Source organism: Propithecus coquereli, unplaced genomic scaffold (genome assembly GCF_000956105.1).
Source record: "Propithecus coquereli isolate 6110/MARCELLA unplaced genomic scaffold, Pcoq_1.0 Scaffold298, whole genome shotgun sequence".
Classification (NCBI taxonomy): Eukaryota; Metazoa; Chordata; class Mammalia; order Primates; family Indriidae; genus Propithecus; species Propithecus coquereli.
The window spans coordinates 1,600,981-1,618,428 of NW_012148596.1; positions in this window are offsets into that span (position 1 = coordinate 1,600,981).

Here is a 17,448-nt window from a genome sequence, read left to right on the forward strand (position 1 = left end):
CTTATATCTCCTGGATTTGAGAATGAAAGGCGGGGTTTCAGATCCCATTTCCCATATGAAATTCTTGGCTTGCTTTTTTCCAACAGTTAAGCTAAAAGGGAACTTTTCACAAAAGAGGTATTTTTCTTCTTGGCCTGGAAAATCAATTTCGATGTTAATCTTGCTCCTTGGAATGTCCTCCTCCACCCTTTCCCATGTTTCACAGCCCAGCTCACATGTCAGCTCTTCAAATAATAATAATCGTGGCTGATGTCTGTTGAGTATTAACTCTAGAACAGGGGCTGTGCTAAGTGTTTTACAGAAATTATCTTACTGTTCACAAATCCCCATCAAATGAGGACTATTGCTTATCATAAACTTACAGATGAGGAAGCCAAAGCCAATAAGGTGGTGTAATTGCCTAAACCCAAGCATAGATTTCAATGCACGAGGCTTGACTTCAGTGTGCTTTAACTGTGAGGACCCTGGCTCCCTCTGAAGCCTTTTGTAACTCTCCGGACAGAGCCAGCCTTTCCCCTTGTTGAGACCCAGCAGGACCCTGGCCAAGGACTCCTGATCTGCATACCCTTGGGTGCAGCCGCAGTCTCCTCCCCATGGCTCCACGCTCAGTGCTTGTGAAAGCACCTTAAACGCCAATGGCCAATGCCAGGTCAATCTTCTGGACACAGTCTCTGCTTCTGTTCCTCCTCTGCACTCTGAGCTCCCTAGTCTTGAGGTTACTGCCTGTGTGGTTTCCTCTCTTCCATTCTCTGCCTCGTCTCTGCCCATCCAACATCTTACTCCTGATTTTCACTTTCCTCAACATGGCTCTACATCAAGAAGGCAGCCTACCATCTTGCCTTCTCTTTGCCTAGTGTAGCATCAAGGGTGGAACACGTACGCAATCCACATTGTGCTGAAAACAGCGATGGCGGATGTCACTTTTATTAATTCTTTGGAAGTCATTATTCCAATATGGCATTTTCCTGTATTCCATCAAAACATTGCTGTAGAACTACAGGGCATTAGAGCTCACGACAGTGTTTTTGGACAGTAATGGTTATCAAGCCAGAGAGACGTTGCAGGTTAGTTTTCCTTTTCTGAAATCACATTTCCTTCATAAAAGATTCCTTTGATACATGGTCTAACAATAGGTGTATTTGAGATCCTCAAAGATAAATGCGTCAACACCTTAATCATATCCAACCGAAATGCTCCTCAGGACACTATACCTGTGAGACTCGGACTGCCAAAGCAAGAGAGAAAAGTCATTTTTGCGTTCTGTTTTGTGGTTTCTACTGAAGGCAAATGTTAAGCATCCCTGAAATTAGTGTCAAATCTTACCATCTTGAAAATTAAATGGATAAAATGGTACTTCTTATCTCAATACATATAAACTTGTAACTTGCACAGTCGTTTAGACATATATTTCCCCCTATCTCAAACACATCATGTAAGATGACTTTTTTCTGTGCACACTCATGCCGCAGAAGACCATGGAGGAAGCGCAGGATAATGGTTAAGAAAACTGATAATCACTTGCCGGCTATGTGGCTTTGAGCCATACTTAAACTCCCTGTGCCTCAGTATTTTTATCAGGAAAGTAGAATTAGTAATAATAATACCTATTCTATTGAATGGTTGGAGGGACAGAATAATACACTTAATATCCTATCATAACTGCTAATACACATTAGCCATTATTATTACTTAGTGGAGAGAGATCACTGAATTGGGAGAAAGAAACCTAGTCTCATCTCTGCTACTCACCAGCCAAATGGTCTTTTTTTTTTTTTTTTTTTTGAGACAGAGTCTCACTCTGTTGCCTGGAGTAGAGTGCCATGGCATCAGCCTAGCTCACAGCAACCTCAAACTCCTGGGCTTGAGCAATTCTTACTGCCTCAGCCTCCCGAGTAGCTGGGGCTACAGGCATGCGCCACCATGCCCAGATAATTTTTTCTATATACTTTTAGTTGGCCGATGAATTTCTTTCTATTTTTAGTAGCGACGGGGTCTCGCTCTTGCTCAGGCTGGTCTCGAACTCCTGAGCTCAAACAATCCTCCCGCCCCGGCCTCCCAGAGAGCTAGGATTACAGGCGTGAGCCACTGTGCCCGCCAAATGGTCTTAGGTAAGTCACTTAAACTTGCTGGACCTGGAACTCTCCACAGTCTGGGGCCTGCTGCGGGTCCCGTTTCCTGCCGTGCTACTGTCTGCATCACACTCGGTTTTCCAGCCACTCGAGCTGTCTGTTGTCTGTCGCTGTTGCTCCTGGTCCATGCCTACTCTTCCCTGGGCCCCCAGACGTGCTCGCATGTGGGCTTGTGTGCCAGCTTGGACTTCTCTCATCGGGTGTCTGCGTCCACATTTCCCTTGTGCATAAGGACACCAGTCATATCGGATTAGGACCCACCCTAATGACCTCGTTTTAATGTGCTTCTGTAAAGACTTATTTCTGAATAAGGCCACATGCTGAGGTATCGGGTTGAGGACTTCAACATTTAGGTTTCAGTGGGGACACAATTCAACCTGTGACACTTGAAGACTCCACAGCCTTGGGGGGCTGTAGCCTGTCTCTGGCATGGCGATGTTGGTGTTTTTATTATTTCCACGCCTCCCACCCCCACACCACCACCAAGAGACTTCATTCCTCATGAATTTACAGAGAGGCACATGGATAACATTTCCTGAATTCTAACTCTTTTTTTTTTTTTTTTTGCTGCTGCAAAGCTGTTATTCTCTTTGGTTTCTCCTTTCATCAACCTGGCTGCCAACCAACGTCTAAAAAAAAGCCCCCACACTGCAAGCTGAGTTCCTGACTCGGGTCGATGTGGGTTTATTGATATTCCAGCATGGTTTGCTCCACAATTTATGCTCTGCAGTTTGTGAACCACAGACCCAAGGGGCATAGAGATAGGGAAAGAGGGGATTTTTCGATACTTTATATGCAGTAAGTGAATCTCAATTTCCTGCCATGTTATTTCTGAGTCCTTAAATATCCTTTTCTCTGCCTGGACATCAGAAACTACAAAAGCTCCACATTCTCCAGGATGAAATATGAATCCTGTAAGATCTATAATCAGAGCAACCTCTTAATAGTGCAAATGGTACCTGTGAACATACGAATTCCTCTGACTTGGGGTGAGGGGCTGGTGCCTGCGTTGGGATCTGAAATGGTAAGAATGTCTGCAGGTCTAGGAGGACCCTCATTATTCCCGTATCCTGAGGGCAGGAACCACACCACGCCCCGCTTCCTCACGTCCCATCCTGTAGGTACAAACTGAAAACAGTGAAAGAACTGAACATGGTTATTTAGAATGCTGGTCTCTGCTCAGAGCAGTACTTTTAAAACAGTGAGTAAAAATGACCTCTGTAGGCATGTTTAGAATAGGAAAAAGCACACAATGTCAGAGCTGGAGGAAAGCTTAGAAGGTATTTTATTTGAGAGAAAATGGAGGCCCACGCCATTATTTTTAAATGTGCATTGGTTTCATAATAAGACAAAAACCAGGCTATTATTTGTAATGAATAAAATAATGTCTGACATTCTATTTCTGGTTAAGTTAGAAATCATCATAGGAGGTTTGCACAGACAGGGAGAACGACGGAGAGGAAGAGAGGAGGCGAGGAGGGAACGGGGCGGAGGAGTACACTGCCCTCTCTGGGCACTGAATGCCGGCCCACTTGCTAGAGAAGCCCCCAGTGATCTGGTTTCGTAATGAGAGTTCAGGAGAAAAAAAACGTGAAGTTGCCGAGGGGCTCTGCTCCAGCAGGCAGCTTGTGTCTGAGCCTTGAGGTTTGTGCGGTGATAATTATTAACCATGAGAACTACTCCAGATGCATGTAGCTCTTTAGAGCACCGTGTTTCTGGCTCCTGGGGGCTGGTTTATTCCTAATGTAAAGAGCACAGCTTCAGAGTTCGAGGTTCAGGTTCAATTGGCTTTGTCACTTTCCACTGGCAGACCCCTGGCAGGATGCCAAGGTACACTGAGTCAGGACCAGAACTCAGGGCTCTTTGGCACCGGTGTAGGGTTGCAGTCCCTTCACCGTTTCCTTTTCCTCCCAACTGGGCCCCAGGTTTTCTCTGGTCAGCTCTGTCCTGTGAATTCCTTGATATTAGAAACCTTGTCGCATTTCTCTCTGGTTTTGAATGGCGACTTGCTGAATAGATAATAGAGAAATTGTGCAACCTGAAGGAAACCCTCCGAATTATTAATTTTCAGTTCACTACCCCTAGGATGCTCTTATTTTTGTAACCAAACAATCAAGACCATGTTCTTCAACTTAATCCTTCATCGTTACTCACCTGGATTATTCCGAAGGCAATCTCTTCTTCTGTTTTTTTCCTTTCACGTGATTTATTGGGCACCCACTGGGTGTAAGTGCTGTGCCCCCCGAGGGTGGTCCGGGCCATGAGCTTCTACCTGGTATGTGGCATTCCATCTAAATTCACCGAATCCAAGAATGGTAGGCCCAGAACAGAACTCCCTAGTGGCTCCTCTACGTGAAAATTAAGGCTCAAACTCCTTGACAGGCCAAAGCCTACAGGCCCGTGACACCATGGCTGCTGGGGGGTGTGGGTGGGGCAGGCTGGAGTGAGGCTGGAGGCAGGGGCAGGTCACGGGGTCACGCATGCCAAACTAAGCAAGGGTATGGACTCAAGAGCAAATGTGAATCTGGAAACAGAGGAGTTAGGCTAACAATCTCTAAATACTCTGTGTGCTCTCCACCCTGGGGTTTGATCCATGTTAAAAGTCTGGTGTCACTGTACTCAGGGCCACCACCACGGGTTGTATGATTATTACAGTCCTGCTGTCTACAGTCTTCAATTCAGCTACTCCACCCCTAGCATTGTGGCAGGTGCTGGAAAACACCAAACTAGTCGTCGAGAAACATAAAATTATGGATCTTATGAGGTCTGCCATTGTTGTTTTTAATATTGATTTATTTGGAACATACTTATTGAATGCTGTATGGAGCTGGGTTATAATCACATGACCATTGATTCTAAAGTCAGACAATGTAGACTCAAATCCAGAGTATGTCACTTACTGTGCAACTGTGGATAAGTCATCGAAGCTCCTGTTTTCCTATTTGTAAGGAGGTGACAGCAAAACCCCCAGCATCGCGGGGAGAGTTAAAAGGGACAACGCCCATGACGTGCACGGGAGAATGCCTGCTCACGGCCAGCACTCAGGAATTGTTTTCTCGTATCATTGTGTTATGATGTGTGGTGTTCGAGATGACAGAATGTCAGGCAGATGTTGTTCCCAACATCAGGAGAAGGCAAATGATACACAAGTGGCTACACAGGCGATTCCTATTGCAATTGGCACTGCAGGAGGAACAGACCCCGTGCTGTGTGAGGAGTGGTGGGCGAAGGCCTCTCTGGAAAGTGACATTTAATCTCCCATTTCATTCGGTACTCCAGGGAAAGAGATTCCCAGCCGAGGGACCAGTGAGCATCAAGCCTTTGCAGCAAAGGGGAGCTTGGCTTGTTCTAGAAACCAGCTGAGGGCCAAGTGTGCCTGGGACTCAGTGAGCAGAGTGCTGGGGTGGCAGGAGAAGGGACTGTTAAGGACCCTGGGACAGGCCGTGCTGGGTCTTGCAGGTCCTACATAGGAGTTTGGGTGTTATTCCAAGCATAAGGGTCAAAGCAGCTAATGACATGATGTGATTTGCACGGCTTTGCTTAAGGTGTGCAAATGGTGGAGCTGATATCTTCCAGGCTCTCTGAATCAAGAAGTCGGTGTGCACTTTTACAAAGGCAGAGAACAAAACTGCAAGCACTGGCAGTACATTAGGATGCAATTTTTGGGAATGAAAATTTCTTCATTTGTAGAAATATTACAAAGAAATAGGAACCTTCCCTCTGGGGTACCTGGCAATGAAATCCCACTTCTGAAGAACAGACACGCATCCCTGGTTGGTTGCTTTTGACAGGACATGAATTAATTCTAAGTGCATGCACTGGGAGAATCTAGTTTGCTGTTTAGCATGCCAGGCCCTGTGCTGGGCTAAGGACGTAAGATAAACCAGACACACAGCGTTGCCTGCATTTAAGGAACTCACCCCAGTGCTGCAGGAGGCTGGCTTGTGGAGGACCATCCGTGTGTGGTGTGAAGGGTGCAAGCAGGGAGGGAAGGGGCTGAGAGACAGTGTGCTGGCTCAGAGAAGGGAGAATTCAGCTCCCTGGGGAGCACAGGAAAGGCGTGACAAAAATAGTAATGAAAGAATGTCACCTTCCCTGGGTGTCTCTCACCTCCATCTAGCTGGGCGAATGGATCTGTCCTCTGTCCCATTCCCTCAGCGTCTAGTTTTCTGCCCAGGTGAGAAAGTGCTTATTTGAGACACTGACCATGTTATAAAGGAAACTGGGCTCTGAGAGCATCGCAGCTTCCTCCTCTCAAATGGAATCTCTCAGTCTGAATTGGGGCTACCAGGGGAAAGTCTTAGCTGAAAGACTAAACATTTTTACTTTTGAGAATTTTCGACCTGCAACCAATTAACAGTCATGAGAGGAGAGGAATATGAGAAGTTATAAGACACGAGACTGCCTACAGATAATGCTTACACATTCATGTAGCATAATTTATCGGGAATACATTTATCATCTGTATCATTTGCATATCCATTAATTCAGCCAACATTTATTGAACACTTGTGATATATTAGGCATTGTACCAGATGCTGGGGATTCCAACATAAATCAGATACCAGGTCCACCCTAAAGGACCTCACAGTTCCAAGGACAGTCAGATAAATAAATATGCCACGTTGAAGAGGAAGCTAGCATGTTTTGTATGACCTCTAAGGGTAAAACTAAGACCAAGAAATCCAAGTTGCCAGCAGATGGATTTTGACTCAATATTAAGAATAATCTTTCAACCCTTGAGCTGGTCAAGAATAGATAGAATGCTCCAGCCACCACAGAGCCTCCCTTCTCCCAAGAGAGCCAGCACAAGCCAAACGTCAGTTCATGCCGTAGCTGGACCCTGCAGCGGACACTATGGGAGGAACCAGTCGGCAGCAGGTGAAAGGAAGACTAGTGGCCACTGGCCTTGGAGGCCTGTGATTCTCAGACTCGAAGACTTCTACTCTGACTAGCTGCTGTGCTAGACAAGTGTCACCTTCAAGTTCAGTTCAACCTAGAGCAAACCTCGGTTTAGGCAAGAAAGAAACTTCTTAAAGTTCAGAAGATGAAGTCGAATAACCCTTAAATGACAGATGGGCAGTTCCTTACAGCCCTACTGAGAGATTCGGTGGACACCTTTGCCCCATAAGGACCTTCATGCATGGGTCAGATGCACCCGGAGGTACAGGGAATCCTTTGAGCATCTGATAAAGCATGAACCCAGCTAGAAGCCACAGGACTCACCCGTATCATTCATATGAATATAAGACTACAATGAGCTTAGAACAGAGACACGTTTAATTGAGGTCTTGGCAGAAAGCCCTTCAGTAGCTCTGTAACGTGCCTTCAGGATGAAGCCTGGGCCTTTGCTATCGATCAGAAGGTTTCTCACGATTAGCTCCTGCTTCTCTGCCCCACCGATTTCCCTGCATTTCCACCCTTCATGCTCTGCCCATGAGGAGGTGCTGCCTCGCACCCACCTCCACTCGGTCCATTAAGAGGAGCTCCTTCAGGGTCGGGAGCAGGTTCATGCCTCATACCTGCATACACAGCACCTAGACCAGCAATCAACAGCACGGGCATCACACATGCTTTCATACGGAAGCTCAGGAAGTTGCAAGGATGGGTCTCACTTTGTCATTTAGTGATGAGTAGGGCTGTGGATGGGGATGCATTTCTCTGAAGAGGTTAATTTTGCTCTTTCACTACTGAGGATCACACTGTCTGTTGAAATCAGAGATGACCTACATTTCTTCTTAATGGACCTACTAAGTAGCTACTAAGTGCTACTTAGTAGCACTTGGCCTTTTCTCTAATGGGGAGAATAACCCCTGCCATTCACTGCAGTCACGGCGCTGACAGCCCAGGCGTCTAAGCCATCTCCACAATGGCGCGTTGCTCACAAGCTCCTTGGAAGAAAGGTTCCTAAAATCAAAGACTAAGAGTTCAGAGGGGCTTATATTTCAGAGAAGACCCTACCCCAGACTGAGTGAGACAACAGTTTTCTGTTTTCTTGCCGGAATTAAGTGCTGAAATCACGTTCCAACTGATGCATTGGCCACACATCTGGATATATTAAGATTTCACGCTTTCAAAAGAATGCCAAGAGAAGACAGTGCTTTACAAAATCTTGTGCAGAATGAATCCATTAGATTCTTCAGGAGGGCTTTAGAGACCCCATCACATAATGGCAAACTTCAAACAGAATTTGGGTTAGGACCCAACTCTGCCACTTGGTAGTTGTGCAACTTGGGACAATGCCTGTGCTGTCTGATCTGTAGGGTGGATATACGAATGCCTTCTGCGGGAGGCGGTGGTGAGGCCTCCGTGAGATGCCACGCAAAGCACTCACCCAGGCTGTGCTCAGGGAGAGGGTGTGGCGTTCTGCCTCCTTTCTCTGCCTCCTTCCCCTTTCACTCTGCCAAGCAGATCTGGAATAAAGTTGCATTGAAACTACAGGTTCAGAAAGGGATCCTTATGTATGGAAGGTTTGATGAGGATTCTTCATAATAATTTCTTTTTCAATGCATGAGGAGTCATTTCAATATCAATAACTGTTCACTGTTGTGTGTGTGCTCTGCAGTTTCAAGGGTAGTTCTCAATTAATTTATCCTTTCTGATAACTCTGTGGGAAAAACAGATGGGAGAGGGTGGGGTGGGGGAAGACTTGTGAGGACTGAACAGCTCCCCCAGTGACAGCGGGAGGAAGCCATGGGCTCTGGCTAAATCTCATGCTTTGGAATCAGGGAATCTCCTGTTCGAGAGCTCGGCCCATCTTTGCCTATTCGTGCATTGCTTGGAATTCGGGTCCTCCTGCATCACCTCTCCTCATCTGTAAAATTGCTGTATTATGAGGACTGAAAACAATGTGTCAATTCATTTCTGACCTCAACTGCTTCCAGAGAAATTTAAATTTTTGATTAATTAGATAATGCATATAAAGCATCCAGTACATAGTAGCATTCAATAAATGAAGGCTGGTTTTACTCTGGGCTTTATCGATTCCCTAGAAGTTTCTGACACTCGGCTACATGGGAGCTCTGCTCAGTAAGCGATCACATCCCCATTTAACAAGCGAGAAAGAGGCTGTGACTTACCCAACTCTATCCAGCTAGTGAGTAACAGCTGTGATTTGTAGCAAGTAAAGTACTTTTCCTCCATAATCAAAAGTTGCTTGTTGATAAAAATGTAGTTTGGAATTGGAAAAGGTTTTTGACCACATCCAATCCAACCCAATAGGGAAACTGAGTCCCAGGAAAGGGAGTGACTAGCACAAGGCCACATGTGCGTCAATGTAGGACAGAGGCTAGAATCTCGATCTCCCAACTCCCTCCCCAGTGTTCCCATCAAAGATCTGAGCTTCTGCCCTTTGGGCTGCTTTTAGTCTTAAGTTTTTCTTCGGGGTCGTTGTTAAAGTCCTCATCCAAACCAAAAAAGTCACATTTATTAGATATGTAAGCAGCATCTTCCATGGACGCGCCTGTCCTGTATCAACAGCAATGAGTTATTTATAACATTTAAAGAGTACATCTCAAAGTTGTTGCAGGTTACATCTGGGGCAGGAAAAGCAAAAGCTCCAACACATATTGAAGCTTTTCACAAGATACTTGTTCATCTAGTTGCAGTTTTAATAAATGTCATAAGTGAAAATATCAGAAAAATTCTATCCTCTAAAACATTTCATTTGTAAATCACTAAATGGTAGGTAGCGGCCAAGGCCCAGCTGGCCTCCTTTTTGGGGAATGGTTCAGGTGAGCTTCCTAGGATGGCCAGGGATAGAGGCGAGTGGTCCAGGCACCCCAGACAGAGGGCGGGAGGGGCTCATCTACGTAGACTGCTTCCTGGGTTTGTTTTGTTTGAACAAAAGCTAAGGGGAGTGTGAATCTTAATTGAACTGAGGAGGAATCTATTAAAGTCGAGTATTTTAGGTTTATCCTAATGTTTTTCAAATATGCTTCTTGCATAATACAATTGCTTTGGCTCTTTGATCTTTAAGAAGCTCACAGAAACAGCCTCGTGGTTGGGGACCAGCTGATGGCCGTTTCCAGTCTTGATATGAGAAGGTTTGAATCTAAAGCACTATTTCTCAACCCTGCTGCCTCTCAGAAGTACCTGGAGAGCTTTAAAAGAAACCAACCCTGGTGCCTGGGCCTTACGGAACATATTGGGATATAATTGGCTTGGGGTGGGAACTAGCCATCTTCATTATTTTTTTCCTCAAGCTTCCCAGGTGCTTCTAATGTGCATCCGGCATTAAGAACTATGCCCTGTGCCAGATAATAAACTAGACACAAGGCACAGGGATGCCCTGGAGGAGATGCTGTTTAGAAGAAGAAAGTAGCATCCTCCCGGACTTTGGCTGGAATTAGGAATTGAGTGATGTCTGAGCAGGGTTGTGAGACTTTGCTCCCTTCCAGTCGGATCAAAGCCAAGCTCTTGGTGTGGCATTTAAAGCCCTCACAGCCCGGTCATCACCTGCTTAGACTCCCTCCCCCCAGTCACCCCTACCTCTTATGATTCAATTACACAGAAGTATTCGACACACCCCAAACATGACCCGCACTTTCTCACATCAACTCTCTGCTCCTTACCTATGACTTCTGTCCAGCTTTGCAAGGTGAGCACTTGTTAGCCCCTTGAGACCTATGTCAACAATCTCAGAAGCCCGAATTGCTAGGAAAGGAAATTTCGAATGTTGTAACCACAAAAAATGTTGATTATCTGAGGTGACGGATATGTTAACTAGCTTGATTTAATTATTCCATATTGTATTCATAAATCATGACATTGCTGTGTTCCCCATAAATTTATACAATTATAAATTGTCAATCTACAAATAACCCTGCCCCTGAAACCTCAGGCCAGTGTCCGCCCATCTCTGGGTAACTCTCCCTGAAGCTGGTTTGTGTCCCTGCCCAAGCCTGGGCCCTGTCCAGACTGCATACTCCTGGACTCAGTATCTAAGTCTCATCTGCCTTGTGGCCTGGCCTAGAGTAGATACTTAATAAATGCATGTCAAATGAACGAATGCAAACAACATAGCTGCAGTTTACAACCCAGAACCGAAGTTAAATCAATTTTTAAATATATTTTTCCATACTCCAATCACATATGTTATGAGCCACTCAGTTCTGGAAAGCTCTGGCTTGGAGGGCTTTGTCCCCTCACACAGATGGGCAAACAGACATGATTCTTCAAGGATGCATGGATGGAACGAGAAAGAGGGATGGTGGCAGTTTTCCTCGTTCTCAGTCTATTTCTCTTCCGTGCTGTGAAGTGTCCTCCTGCAATGAAGCTCGTGACCACAGGAGCACAGCGAGTGCTGAGCCCAGGACGTTGTGGGCGCAGCTCACTTCTGCCCACCCCCAGGCCTTCAGCTTCCTCCCCACGCCCAGGCCTGCTGCTTTCAGAGACCTAGCCCTGTCTTTGCTCCCACAGCCAGCTGCCCACAGGATACTTTCCCTTGCACTTTCAGCAGGGCCCTCGAGTGCCAACATGGAACTCATTATCTTCTTCTTAAATTCTTCTCCCCACTCCCCAGCCCAGGAAATGAGACAGAAACATGACAGTCATTCCAAGCCCTTCGCTTCCCTCCCTAGCCACGTCTCATTGCTGCCCAGGTCTAGCAGGTGCCACTTCAGAACCATTTTTTCCCAATTAAGGACCTGCTGCCTTCATCCAGCCTCTTAGAACATGGATCGATCTTTCTACTGGGGACTGCTTATTATTTTTCCAATAAAGAGACTTTCAAAAAGTTAAAAAAAAATTGTGCCTCTTCCCTGGATTCACAGATGATTTCAAAAAGGATAATTACCTCTTCCATCTTCAGCTATGATTCTATTTTGGAATCCTCTTCCTCTAATTAAAAAAAAAAATCACCAACTCCTAGTGCTATTTGAGTCTGAGTCACTTGTGCAGTAAAATCGGCAAAGCTGCACAAATAAACAGGACCAGGCTCCCCAAGCCTCCCCTTGGGGTGGGACATCCCCACAAGATGCGACATTAGCTCCCAGGCTGCACTTCCCAGATCCAAACAGAGTGTGCTGCATTTGGGGGCATTGCCTCCCAAGTTTCTCTTTCAAATGCTGGGATAGCCTCTGGCACGTAAGTGCATTCAATAAATATGGTTTTTTCCTCCCTGCGTGAACTCTTTGGGGATTTAAAAATGTGCATAAATCCTGCCTGCGATATGACTAATCCCCCGAGGCTATGACCAATGCCCACTTTTTACTCTAGCAAGCACGCAGATGTGCCACCTCATCTTCTTCAATTTCATTAGTCACCAAAGAGTCATAAAAGCCGGAGTTGGGAAACCCACTGGGATCACCAAGCGTGACCCCTTATTTACACGTGGGGGAACTGAGGTCACACACCTCATCAACATCAGTTACGAAGGGCACTGCGTTTTAGAAACACACAGTGCATTCACTCTAGACCTCTCCCTGGAAGAGCTAACCACAGACTGTTATATGCGGCATCAGTAAAGTCACCTCAATGCGTTCTGAATTGTCAGCCACGCTGCGTAGATGAGAGAGAGCAAGAACTGGTCTTGCCCGTCAGTCACGGATGAGGCGTCGGATCTTAACCAGATGGACCTGAAGGACACAGGGTGATGAGGGTGGGGCAGGCCCAGGCTCAGCAGAGGACCAGAGCGTAGGGAGAAAAAAAGACTGGGAAGAGACTCCACTGAAATATTGCCATGCTTTTTTCCTATTCAATTGACTTCCACACTGTGTTTTTTGATACCCCAAACTGTCAGGCACTGTGCAGGGCATGAAGGGAATCATGTATAATCGTATGGAGTTGCAGCCTCGAGGGGCTCACAGATGACCGAGTAATCACAGGACAGAATGACCATCTTTCAGTGGAGTTTGGTGTGAGGGCTGAGGAGACAGGGGAGGGACGCTGCCCTGGTCAGGCGTGGTCTGGAGGACACCCCAGCAGGTGACGTTTGATCCAGGCTCTGAAGGATGAGCGGAGTTTACCAGATGCTCAGGGAGGGAAAGGGAAGTTCAGGATAAGGACAGGCTGTCCGAGGGCATGTAAAGTGACCTGGTCCAGCACATCCCTGGAGTGTAGCCAGCAGGGGTGCGGCGGGAGTGGGCAGTGCTAAGGGGTTACACTGGGACCAGATGGCGTAGGGACTTAGGCGCTGGACGTTCTCAGGAACTCACGAGGAGGCATTGACAACACCGGCTCAGCAAAGGACAGTCCCCTGTGTTGTGTTCTACCCTTGTGGCTGTGTTGGCCTCCCTACCCCACCCCCAGCCTTCCTCACTGGGCTTTACCATCCAGCTGTTCCTCCAGGAAGCTGGGCATCGTTGTGATTCTTGCTTCCTCCCCTGCTTGCACCACCTTCCCCCGCAAGCCCTGTCCATCCTACCACCCTAGACTCCCCACATTTACCCACCTCTCCCAGGCACCACTGTCTCGTTACAGTCCCCCCATGGATTTTCCTGATGCCACTTATGCCTCTTGGTTTTCTCTGCTTGCACAGAAGCCAGAGATAGCTTTAAAAAAGCAAATCTGATTAGGCCACCACACCTCTCCATCTTATTAAACCACCTTAGAGTCTTCTCAATAAATAACTCAAACACCTTCCCATAGTCTGCAGGGTCTTGCCTTGCTGACTGCTCTGGGCTCATGGCATCCACCCAGCCTCCTCCCACCACCTGACACACGTGTCCTCCTCTCGTCCTTCCCTCTGCATGTTCCTTCTTAGCACAGTTACGTGTGCTCTTCTCTCTGCCACCCTGGTCTTCTCATGCTCTTGCGTGGAGACTCCTTCCACTTCTCAGACCACGGTGCATATGTCCCTTCTCTGACAGTCCTTCCTGACTCCACCCTTCTGTCCTACCCATCTATCTTGCAGTGCCTATTTCTTTCCCTTGACAACACTTACCAAATTGTGCACCAGTGTTTTTTTTTTTAAAGTTTACTTTCAATTCCTAGAACAATGCTTGACACATAGTAGGTGCTCAATAAGTATTTGTGGAATGTGTGAGTTGCTCATATACCTTGCTGAAGACCAGATTTTGGTGGCCATGGCTCACGGTGTGCAGTCTTGCCCTCTGAGTTAGGAATGGTCCTCTGGCTTATTATCCACTCATCAGATTCTCCCTCGCAAGAATTTAAACTAATAGATATTGAGGCTCTACTTGGTTGATGGTGAATGTTGGATCTTCAGTACCTCATAGTCTGGGGGTGGGAACAATTTGGGAACATTGGAAGCAGAGGAAGTTAGTCAAGAGAGAGGAGAGTGAGGATAGGATAAAGCAACAGTAATGTCTCTTTATTCTAACCAGCTGAGGTGGATTTATGTTCTTAAAAGATGTTGGAGACATTTTGGGGGACCACTCCAGCCCCAGTGCAGAGGGGCATCTGGAGCAGAGAGCTGCAGACAGCAGAAGCATTAGGTACCCTTTGCAAAGGACAAGGTGAGAGATGACGAGGTCTAAGCTAAGAAAAGTAGAAGTGGCTGGAAGGAATAGATTCAAAGAACAGTCTTCAGGGAGAATTGACATGGTGCCAATAAGATGTGAAGGGTGAAGAGGAGAAAGTCAAGGTAGATGATGCCTGGTTTTCTAGCTCAGGCCACCCACTGGTGATCGTTCTATAACTTGAGCTCTTGAATGTGGGAGGAGTGTGACTGGAGTGGAGAGGACTGACCTGTGTGTTCCACGACTCCCCCATTCCCCTCAGGCAGCAGGCTCCCTGGCCAGCTCCCACTCTCCCTCCAACAGTGCTCAGGGTGCTCATCTGTTGTTTTCTTTGGTCCAAACCATCCCCACTGGTTTTAACTTGCTGCCAGCTGCCTCATCTTTCAAGGTTTGTTTCAAGTTCCATCTCAGCTACGAGAATTCCCTTATGCCCGAGCCCTTAGACAATGTCTTGCCCTAGGACTGCTGTAACATTTAGAAACGGGGGCCATGGAGAGGTATGGATGCATGGTATATACCGTGCATGGTGTATGGGATTTCAACACTTCACCAATCATTCATATGTGTGTGTGCTGTGATAGAGACTCCTTCTCGAGAAAACTCTTGGGTCGTGTTTTGGATACACCTCTGGCCCCCAAATGGATGATCCTCTAATACCCCAGAAGCTTTGGATAGAATTATGAGTTTTCATAAATGGATGGAAACCCTACCATTTGCTGGTTTGGGCTTTTTCTTCAACCCATGATGCAAAGCAATGGCATTTCAGGCAGTGAATTACACCTTAATCCTCTACCACCTTACCCAAAGCCTGGGTAACGGAAGTGGTATTTATGAGGACTTGTTTGAAGGGCACACTATTTATCCCTTCCTCTAGTTGTGCTAATTTTTTATTCCTGCATCAAGCTGTGCACTTGGACCATATGTTCTTCGTCCCCAGCAGAATTTTCATGCATTTTAATGTTATTTCCTTGGCTTACATCCAGGGATATTATACACGACGGCTTTGTGAAAACCATGGCTGTAGAGCTGTCTTTGAGGTAGTGTGCATTAGGTCATTCAGTTCCTTCTAGACGAAATCCTTCTGTAAAGGTGAGAGCCAGAAAAAGCTTTGCTTCCTCTGAGGAGCTGAGACACTTTTTCCTTTTTGGTAACAAGTCTGACTATATTTTCCTTTCTGGATCAACCATCAGGAAGCTCAGAGCCAAGTACGCAGGCGAATCGTGGCCGCTGTGAAAACCTCAACGGTTTGCACAAAGCGAGTGGGCACAGGTAGCAGAATGGAGGCAGCGGTGGACCAAAGAGAGGGGAAGGGGATGAGAACAGCAGAGAGGCCAACAGCTTACCAAGTCTGAGTTCTTGCTGGTTACATTCCACGACCCCTGCCTGAACCGCTTTCTGTTTTGATTCTCACCTCTTTTATGACCATGGCAAGTCACCAACCCATTTTGGGTCTCGGCTCATTGTAAAGTGAGAGCTCACATTAGAGGCTAATTAGAGGCTTATTAGAGGCCATCTCAGACCAGGTCTGGATGATGACTTCCTCCCCAGGTCCTCTGCTTCCCCGCTCCCTTCTCCTCTCTCCCACCTCTGCCTGTTCTGAAAGAACCCCTGGGCACCTCTCCTCCATGCCAGTCCTGTCTGCAGCAGGAGTTCTCAAACTTACTACACATTAGAGTGATCCAGGGAGCTTTAAAACATTGTGATGTTCTAGCTGCATCCTTTATGGAATAAATCAGTCTTCTGAAGTGGGACCCAGACACCTTTAATTGTTAAAGCTCTCCAGGTGACTCCAGTGTGCAGCCATATTGGAGACCCTGTGCTTTGCAAATTTTACAGTTCCTGTGAATGACCTGGGGGTCTTTTAAATGCAAATTCCGATTCAGTAGCTTTGGGGAGAGGCCTAAGAGTCTGCATTTCTAAAAAACTCCCTGGTGATCTGATGTTGTTGGTTCCCGAATCCCACTCTGAGTAGCGAGGCAAAGGCACCTGTTTGATGAATAAGGTGGAGAAGGAAGGGCAACCGACTCACGCCAGATGGAGCCCAGGGGAGGGCGACCAGTGCGGGAACGAGCAGAGCCGCGCTGTGTGCTCTGCCTCCCCGAGCTGTTGGCAGAGTGAAGTCGGGTGTGAGGCCCAGAGTTCCAGGGGGACCAGGAAGCCAAGCATATTCTGCCACTAACTCGATTAGAAGCAATTTGAGGCATGGTCACCTTTCTGTCTTCAGTACCGGAATCATGTGGCATCTCCTTCTGCGAGGGAAAAAGGAAAGCGATAAACATTGTTGCTACAGTGTGATGTGCGACAGTGTGTCATTTCGGAGGGCGTTTCACAGGGAAAAATTAATGCCATGACACCGGCAGTGCTGGTGAAGCTCTTGCGGGTCCCCCGGTGCTGCGGCAGGTCCTGTCTCCCTGCGCAACTGGAGTGCGTGCCCAGCCCTCACTGGAGGGACAGGCGCTCGCTCATCTTTCAAGACCCGACTCAGAAGACCTGTTCTTGTGTAGAGCTTAGCTCACCCTCTCCTGACCTCTCCCCACGCCTGCCCTCCTTCGTGCCACGACACTGGAGCACCGTCCATCACAGGCTCTGTCCCCTCACTTGTTCCTGTCCACCTATCTCCATGTGGGCGGCACTCAGCGCGTTGCCTGGCCTGGGTTAGAAATTCAGTGAACTTTTGCTCAACGACACAAAATGAATGAATGAATGAGTGAATGAACCCAGCAACATTATTTACCATAAACTTCCCTTCTGCATGCTTTCTGATTCCATCCATAAAGTAATAATTACTCAAGACAGCACGAAACAGATTATTGTTGGATGCCACTGTGATACCCAGGGTACTAGTAATCCTAGTTTCCTCTGCAGTCCAAAGCTGTGAGCAGAAATAACGCAGCCCG